Below are 9,021 nucleotides of genomic sequence, written 5' to 3'. Positions count from 1 at the left end.
TTGTCTTACCTATGTCTAACCCGTATCTAAGAGAAGCAGTGTCCATTGTTGAAAGGCAGTAGTAGGGAAGAAGGACAGGGAAAGCCACAAAGCACTACACAAACCTAACTGTGGTTGGAAGACACTACAGAGATATTTTTCATGGTGCTTATTCAAGAAAGATGTTGTACATGTCATTTATTTAGTTTATCTCAGTACATAAGAATTAAACAGAAATAGAATAATTATACCACTGCTGTAAAGGGAGATAAAAACACCAATGCAAAAATCCACCTTGTTTAATTTTTCAGGAGAGTTGCATTTCACTGAGAGATCAAGTGTGTCTATGTATTTTATACTTTAAAGCATAAGGTAACCTTTATAAACCAGCTTATTTGTTTTAAACCTCTTTAAATATGTTTCCAAAGTATTGATGCTTATGTGAAATATTCAATTTCAAAGCATGTAACATGTCAGCTGCTAAAAGTAAGATGATTGCCAGCTCTCAAAAGAAAAAAAATACTTAAATATTATTTTAATTTTATTTTGTTCCTTTGAATAGCAGTGTAACTTATTCCTAATCAGTCATAGAGTAGTTTCATTTTATTTATTAAGATAATGAAAATCTCAAAATTTCTTTTTCTAAGGAAAAGCAGTTGGAAAGAAGTAAAGTAAAAAATATTTTCTTGCCCTTCTGAATTTTATAAAAATAGCAACTTGTCACAGACCTATGTTTCCAACATCTTACCCCTAAGGAACTATTTAGTGAAAAAGAGAAAAGAAGGAAAAAGCCTTCCTGGGCAAATGCAAACACCAATTCCATTTCTTAAAAACAAGGTAAAGGAAAATAATCTATTTTTTTCTGGTTTATTTCCTACACGTGCAAACATGACTTTGGTAATCATGCCTTTGTTGCTCAGAGGCTATAAAATATTTATGGAGACAATGTGATTTGAGTCAGGGCATTAAATAAAGTAAAAGTTACTTTATTCAATCTGTGATGAACAGTAGCCATATTAAAAACCATAGGGAAAAGTGTTGAAATAAAAAAAAAATATTTGAAACAAATTCATCTGTTCAATGTTCATAAATGTTTTAAGAAATTCATACAAACAAGTCTTAAAATCCATATTTACTGTTCACAGTTGAAAAACTAATAGCATTTATTTAATCCAGAGGGAGAAGTAGCTAAAAATTTGACTTTTAAGGATCAACAGGAAATACTTTTCCTAAGAAATTACCAAAGTGTTTGTTGTCAACTAATAATAGTGTTATTACTCTCTTCTTGGCAAACTGCTAACGCTATTAGACTAAGATTGATTTACAAAGGAAAGGTTTCTTTTAGACCTGCAAAAAAATCTTCTGTTCTGACTAAAAATACTGTCTAGGTTAAAGGAATGTGTGTGTGAAGAATGCAAACTCAGGTGTTTACTTGAGACTCTGGTATTACCCAATGGCTATTATGAAGCAAATTAGGTAATATTTACTCAGCCATACTATCTAGCGGTGATTAGGACCAAACTGTGAGGTCTTATTCTGCTGGGTTATTCTCCAATGTCTTTTCAGAACTTTAAAAGAAAACAAACAAAACAGCTTGTTTATTTAAACAAAGAAGTAAACCACAGCTACCCAGTTTAATAGTCTATCAAGTCTGCCTTCAGGAACTTACATTTGGTGTTAGCCAGTGAATTTAAGGTTAAGTGGATTGTGACAGTTTCACTTACTCATTCATTCCATATTAGCTAATTATTTATAAACTCTGTTATGAGAAAGAACAGAATTATCTATTTCTCTCAAAGCAAAATTCACATAGGTGTGAATACAAATTCAGCTTTAAGCATTATAAAAACTAGTTCATATTTTGTTTTCTTGTGTAAAAGTTTTTATTGTAAATTAAATAAATGAAAGATGTGTAAAGCCTATATTACTTGGTTTGGGTGAACTTGAGTCAAAATTCAAGACATAATATATTAATACCAATAGCCAACATTTATTGATAGCCTAGGTCCCTGGTTGGCAAACTGCAGCTTGTGAGCCACATGCGGCTCTTTGCCCCCTTGAGGGTGGCTTTTCCACAAAATACCACGCTCAGGTGCTACCTCGATAAGGAAGGTAACTACCTATAAAGTTTAAGTTTAAAAAATTTGTCTCTCAAAAGAAATTTCAGTCGTTGTACTGTTGATATTTGGCTCTGTTGACTAATGAGTTTACCGACCACTGGGGCCCTAGATTACACATTAGGCCATATTACCTGCTACACACTATTCAAAGTGGTTTCTTTCACTTATCAAAGTGGTTCAAATAATTTTTGTCATTGGGTGAACCATAAAATTTAATATAACATGGCAAAGAAATCTACTGTTTGTTTATTCTGCTTTTTATGGACACAAAGCTTTGTGAACCAATACAAACTAATCACTTACTGTGAGAGGGTTTCATGGAAGACTAAGAAAAAAGGAGGCTTAAAGAATATACTCAAAAATATTGCAAAAATTAAAATAGTTATAGTCCAAAGGAAACTTAAAAGTGCTAATTATTCTCTCTCTCTCTCTTTCTTTTTAAGTGAAAGGAAGGGAGATAGAGAGACAGACTCCTCAATGCACCTCAACTGGCATCCACCCAGCAACCCCATCTGGGGCCAATGCTGGAATCAACTGAGCTATCCTCAGTGCTTAAGGCCCACGCTCTGAAAAATCAAGCCACTGGCTGCAAGGGGGAAAGAGAGAGAAAGAAGAGGGAGAGAGAGGGAAGAGAAGCAGATGGTTGCTTTCATATGTGCCCCGACCAGGATTCGAAGCTAGGATATCTGCACACCAGGCCAAGGCTCCATCTACTGAGCCAACCGGCCAAAGTGTAACTGCCTCTTCATTGGTCTGTTTCCTTAGCATCTGTACAGCATTCTAGACAATAAAAGCCTGACCTGTGGTGGCGCAGTGGATAAAGCGTCGACCTGGAAATGCTGAGGTCGCGGGTTCGAAACCCTGGGCTTGCCTGGTCACGGCACATATGGGAGTTGATGCTTCCAGCTCCTCCCCCCTTCTCTGTCTCTCCCTCTTCTTTTTCCCTCTCTGTCTCTCTCTCTCCCTCCTAAAAAAAAAAAAAAAAAAAAAAGATAGACAATAAAAAAGGCAAACAAGACGCCATAAGAAACTGAGGTTGGAAAGTGAAGGGCTAATAGACAAAATATTTATGTTCTGCTTACAAAAAATAATTCTTGTCCCGTATTCTGGACTTGCTTGTAGTTCTTCCAGACCAATTAGGATAAATAGAACAAAAACTAAACTTTTAGTTTTTTTTCCTTTAACAATTTTTTTTTATATCTCAGAGGTTGTCAAACTATATAGTTCATGTGCTAAATCCAGTCTGACACATGCTTTTTTGTACAACCTGTAATCTAATTGTGGTTTTATTTTTTTTGTAATTGGAAAAAAGTTTAAGAAAATAATTTTTTTATTTAATGTAAAATTATACAAAGTTCAAAATTTAGAAGCTATAAATAAAGTTTTATAAAGGTACATCCACCTTTATTAACTTATATATTATCTCTGATGCTTTGCGCTATACCAGCAGACTTGAATAGCTACAAAAGAGAACATATGACCTACAAAGCCTAAAATATTTACTATCTTGACCTTTAAGACTAATAGTTAACCCCTAGTCTAACCCAAAAAACTGATTAGTTCATAAGCCCAATTGGTTGTTTGAAACCCATATTCAATGAGATACATTTGTTTGTCAAAATGTGAAGTATACTTGTAAGTTAGCAAGTTTGTCTGACAAATTTCATGAAATCTGGTAAAAGACATGAAACTCCTGGGTCAGGCAAAAAAAAGAAAAAAAACAAGAAAAAAAAAACAGTTTATTAGTCATAGCATTAGCAGTAGCCAGAGTATCAGCATTTCTGAGCTGGTTTCCCAAACCCTGGAAAGTTAGATGATTTCTAAATGTATAGTGGGTTGCACTGAGGGAAAAATTATGAGTTTGAGACCAGAATCTTTTGTAATTGGTATTAAGCATGCCCAAGTTTGACTCCAGAGGAGGATGCTATTTCTGTCTTCTAAGATTGCCCACACTTCAACAAACATTATTGAATAAACAAAAGAACACAGGGAAGTCAGTGCCTCACTTGCAAAACATGGAGAAACACTAAACAGCTATTCAGAATCATTTCCCAACACTGTTTATTTTTGTTACTTTTAATAGTAAACCTACCTGGTGAGACCAAATAAATATTGCAAAACTGTTTAGAAAAATAACTAAAAAACTAGAATCATATTTGACAAATTTCAACAATATAAATACTTCTAATATTTTCTATAAATGTTTAAAAGAATTTAGATAAGTAAAGCAAAATAGAAAGTAAATTTTGTTCATATAATTTGGAAATATAGTCTGGCTTATATAGCTCAAAATCAAATGCCTCACTCTTTCATACAGGTAGTAAGCTTTACTAGTTCCTTTGGCAGGGGGGAGGAGAAGAGAGACAGAAAGGAGGACAGACAGGAAGGGAGAGAGATGAGAAGCATCAATTCTTCCTTGCAGCACCTTAGTTGTTCATTGAGCAGGAAATTCATGAGGAATTCATGAGCAGGAAAGTCAGCCTGACAAGGAAGGGCTGTATCAGAATCATAAAATTATAAGAGAAAACTCCTTAAAAATTACAAATGTACCCTTTCACAAATATACACTTTCTTTCTGTTTTAGAAAGTAAACAATCTTAAACCTAGGGAGGTAGATGATATTAAGGAAACCAGCAGGGTATAATTTAAAACTATTAAAAGATTTATATATACATAATTTTTTTGCCAACATTTTCTTTTCTGGTTAATTACTAAATGTAAACTGAACAAATTTTAAGACAAATTAGTCTCAATTAGAAAAAAACATAATACTAAAATGGTCCCTTTAAAAATTATTGTTTTACTTTATTTCTACTGCAAGTTTAAAAAATGATTAAGAACTGAAACTAAATTCAGATAATTGGTGATGCAAATATATTTTTATTCTTATTATTTTTATAGAATTGAAGATGAGTTTTGAGATTCTTTAAAGCACAAAGCATTTGAAATATGCTGAGTTAAATTTCTGTATCACCTTGGTGACAGTTTTCTGAAAGCAGTTTTATGTCATCAGTCCAAAAAATTTTAGGGTTAGGAAATACAAATATTGATCGACTTATGACCTATGCAACTTACGACCATTTGACTTTACGACCACAATCGCTAGCCATGACTGCTCCGCATCTGGCAGCGCAAACATTGCCCAGCTGGGTTTAGGACAGTGCGGACAGCACTACCACCTCCGCGTGCACCATTTCAATTGTTATCTCAGACTCAGTACAGCAATTTGTGTTTTGTGTCTTGGATATTTTTCATCCAACACCTCCCAAGTGCAACACCTCCGGGCGTCGCTCTGCCGCGACCAGAGCCACTCCAGCGCCTGGGGCAGAGGCCAAGGAGCCATCCCCAGCGCCCAGGCCATCCCTGCTCCAATGGAGCCTCGGCTGTGGGAGGGGAAGAGAGAGACAGAGAGGAAGGGGGGGTGGAGAAGCAAATGGGCACTTCTCCTATGTGCCCTGGCCGGGAATCGAACCCAGGTCCCCCACACACCAGGCCGATGCTCTACCGCTGAGCCAACTGGCCAGGGCTGAGAAATCTTGACTGAGAAACAATCTGTCTAGTAAAAAAAGGCAGAATCCAGACTTAAAAAACAACCTCTGCCAAAAGTTATAAGCAACCATTTCTTTTACCTTAGTGACTCTGAGCTTTCTCATAACCTACATAATAAAGATATCTTTCTGCTAGGCAGTACCTACACCAGTGGCAGGATGATGGCCAGCGATTGCTATACTGACTGCTGAGCTCTGACAATAAGTCATAACTGTAATGTGAGTTAGGTGCCTGTTGGACAAATGAGTTTGTAAAATTTGTATTTTTTGAGTTTGCACATTTTTATTGTTAAAAAATGGTGCTGGGCCGCCACTACATGTGTGCTTGTTCTCAGAGCAGGGCAGTTGATTGCAAATGCAGATTGCATTCCTGCTTGGGAGGGGCCATTGTTTTGCTATGTTTGCTGGAGGAGGGGTGTATGGCCAGTATCCATGGCCACCAACACAGCTGCCTGGCCCATGCAGGTTTGCACTGGATTCGGACAGATGGTAATGAAACAATAGAGCCATGAACTGGTGGGCCATTAGCTTTAATCTGGCGAGCAAGTAAAAACACACAATAGGTTCCAAAACCCACTCATTCAGTGCTCACAAAGCTACTGACTTAACTGAGTTCTCCTAGAATCAAAGATTTCTAGTTCTCTAGCCTCATTCTTGTTTGTTCCCTATCTCCTTCTCTCTACACAAACTCTGCACTAACTGGCTTCTCTTTCAGCACTCCACCATCTTGGCTGCCTCTCCTCTCCTCCGCATGGCCTTACTCTGCTCTCTCCTCTAATACTAATCTCAAGAACCAAGAGAGCAAGCTCCTGGTCTGCCCCATTTTATAGTGCAGAAATCAAAACCTTTAATCCAATATACAAAATAGGGAAGTCTCTAATACAAAGTCACTTATCTGAAGCATAATGGGATTCCTCATGAGAGTGCACCACCCTACATCAAAAAGGGTGGGAAAGGCTTAGTCTTAAAACTAAGCCCCAGGCTACAAGGATCCTTCCTGCCCACAGCCTGCCCCCAACACACACTAATATCTCCTGGGCGACAGGCTTCCATGTGGGCAGTGCCATCTTTAACAAAGTGAGCATAATATATTTTATCTGCCCAACAAGGGGTCTTTGTGGGTCCAAGCCAGTTTTGTAGGGAGAGCAGAGAGAATGCAGAGTGCTGAACAAGAAGCGAGTTTTGCAGAAGGGAAGAAGGAGGGCAGCAGTGGAACTGGAACTGAGGGGCTTTGGTAGCCCCACTGAGGCTGGTTAGGCCTTTGATTTCAGGAGGAACCAGAGACGATTCTCTGGGTATTGGAACCGAAGAATGTGTCAGGGCTTCGGGAGCTGTTTGGCAAATAAATTTGTAAAATATGATTTTTATGTTTGCTCACTTTGTTAAAAATGGTGCTGGTCTTAAATTGTTAGTTACCTTTCGGTTTGGGAAGAGCCATTGTTATGCTAATGTTGCTGGAAGGGGGGTTTTCACACCAAGACATGTTTGTGAGAAGAAGAGGAGAAGCCAAGGTGGAAGGAAAGGAGTGAGAAGCCAGTTTTGCAGAGTAAGAAGCCATGTGCAGAAGGGGAACAAGAGGTGACATAGACTGGTGAGGGCATTTGATTCTAGGAAAACCTGAATGTGTCAGTAGCTTTGTGAGCTTTTAATGAGTAGGTTTTGGAGCCCTGTGTGTGTTTTTACTCACTGGCTAGGTGTGAAGCTAGAATAAAGGAATGGCCCACCAGTTTTGGGCTCTATAGTTTTCTTACTGTCTGTCCAAATCGAAAGGGAACCTGCACCTGTCTGGCAGTGACAATGGTGGCCACGCCTGCTGGCCTTACATTTGGTGTAATTTGTGGCAGGATTTGGATCAGATTGGTTTGGAGCCACTACCATCCTTGATGGGTGGGGTAGAGGACTGATTGCTGTTATGTTTCCTCATGGCTGTCCTTTTGGGGACTGTGGGCTGGCTGATTTTTACAGCCATGCGTGAGGAAACTGAGAGGGCTATGGACAAGGCTCCTCAAGGCCTGCAAACCGAGCAGCAGAAGGAGTTGTAATAGCCATGAGAGAAAGAGATGCAGATTCTGGAACTGGAGCAAGCGCTGGAGAAGGAGGCCAACCAGGTTCGAGAGTTTCTCCTGAAAATGGAGCAGTCTCTGGAGAAGGAACTATGGTTCGTGAGTTGCAGTTTGCCCTGGAAGTTGCCGGGAGCCAGCAGCCAAAGGAGATGGAGTTGCAGTTTGCCCTGGAAGTTGCCGGGAGCCAGCAGCCAAAGGAGATGGAGTTGCAGTTTGCCCTGGAAGTTGCCGGGAGCCAGCAGCCAAAGGAGATGGAGTTGCAGTTTGCCCTGGAAGTTGCCGGGAGCCAGCAGCCAAAGGAGATGGAGTTGCAGTTTGCCCTGGAAGTTGCTGGGAGCCAGCAGCCAAAGGAGATGGAATTGCAGTTTGTCCTAGAAATTTCTGGGAGTTTGCAGATGCAGTAGCCTGGGCTGGATTCATGCCAGCAGAGTGGCTCTGGATTGGTGGGAGCAGGCATTTCCAGCTCCTCTTCTAAGAATGAAGAGAATCTTGCTGAAGTTGCCATCTGAAGACTCCAGAAGGTAGGGGTCCAGCAGCGGGGAGTGCTACTAGGGCAGTTGTAGGTTTACTACAATTGTGGGACATAAAGGCTCTGGAGCAGAGGTGGAAATATTGGCCAGCATTGCCATGTGCTCCTCCTTTGGACAGCATCTTAAGAGCTGCCAGGATGGCAGGGATGAGAGGGAATGCCTGAGGTCCCATGTATGTGGACTGATTCTTGGACTGCGACCAGAGGGGGCACCAGCTCCACTGTTGGATAGACTTGCGGCTTTTGGACAATGTGAGAGACCCTGATGGTGGGGGCAGCTCTGGTGAAGGGCACCTTTGTAATTGTTGAAATTGTATGACTTGTGTTGTTGCTGTAATTTGTGTGATGTGCCTAATTTGCTGCGCAGGAATGCATGTGGTGTGGATTGTGGGTTGCACAGTGAACAAAAGGGGTGAAATGTTGGGCAAATAAGTTTGCAAAATGTGATTTTTATGTTTGCTCACTTTATTAAAAATGATGCTGATCTGAAATTGTTAGTTACCTTCCTGCTTGGGAAGGGCCATTGTTATGCCAATGTTGCTGGAGGAGGGGTTTTCATGTGAGGAAAAGTTTGTGAGAAAGGAGAGAAGAAGAAACCAAGGTGGAAGGGAAGGAGAAAGAAGCCAGTTTGGCAGAGTAAGAAGCCATGTGAGCAGATGGGGAACCAGAGGTGACATAGACTGGTGGAGGCCTTTAATTCTAGGGAAACCCAGATGTGTCTGTAGCTTTGTGAGCTTTGAATGAGTAGGTTTTGGAGCCCTGTGTGTTTTTACTCACCTGCC

This window comes from Saccopteryx bilineata, chromosome 3 (assembly GCF_036850765.1).
Source record: "Saccopteryx bilineata isolate mSacBil1 chromosome 3, mSacBil1_pri_phased_curated, whole genome shotgun sequence".
In the NCBI taxonomy this organism is placed as follows: Eukaryota; Metazoa; Chordata; class Mammalia; order Chiroptera; family Emballonuridae; genus Saccopteryx; species Saccopteryx bilineata.
Note: the sequence above shows the minus strand (reverse complement) of the source record.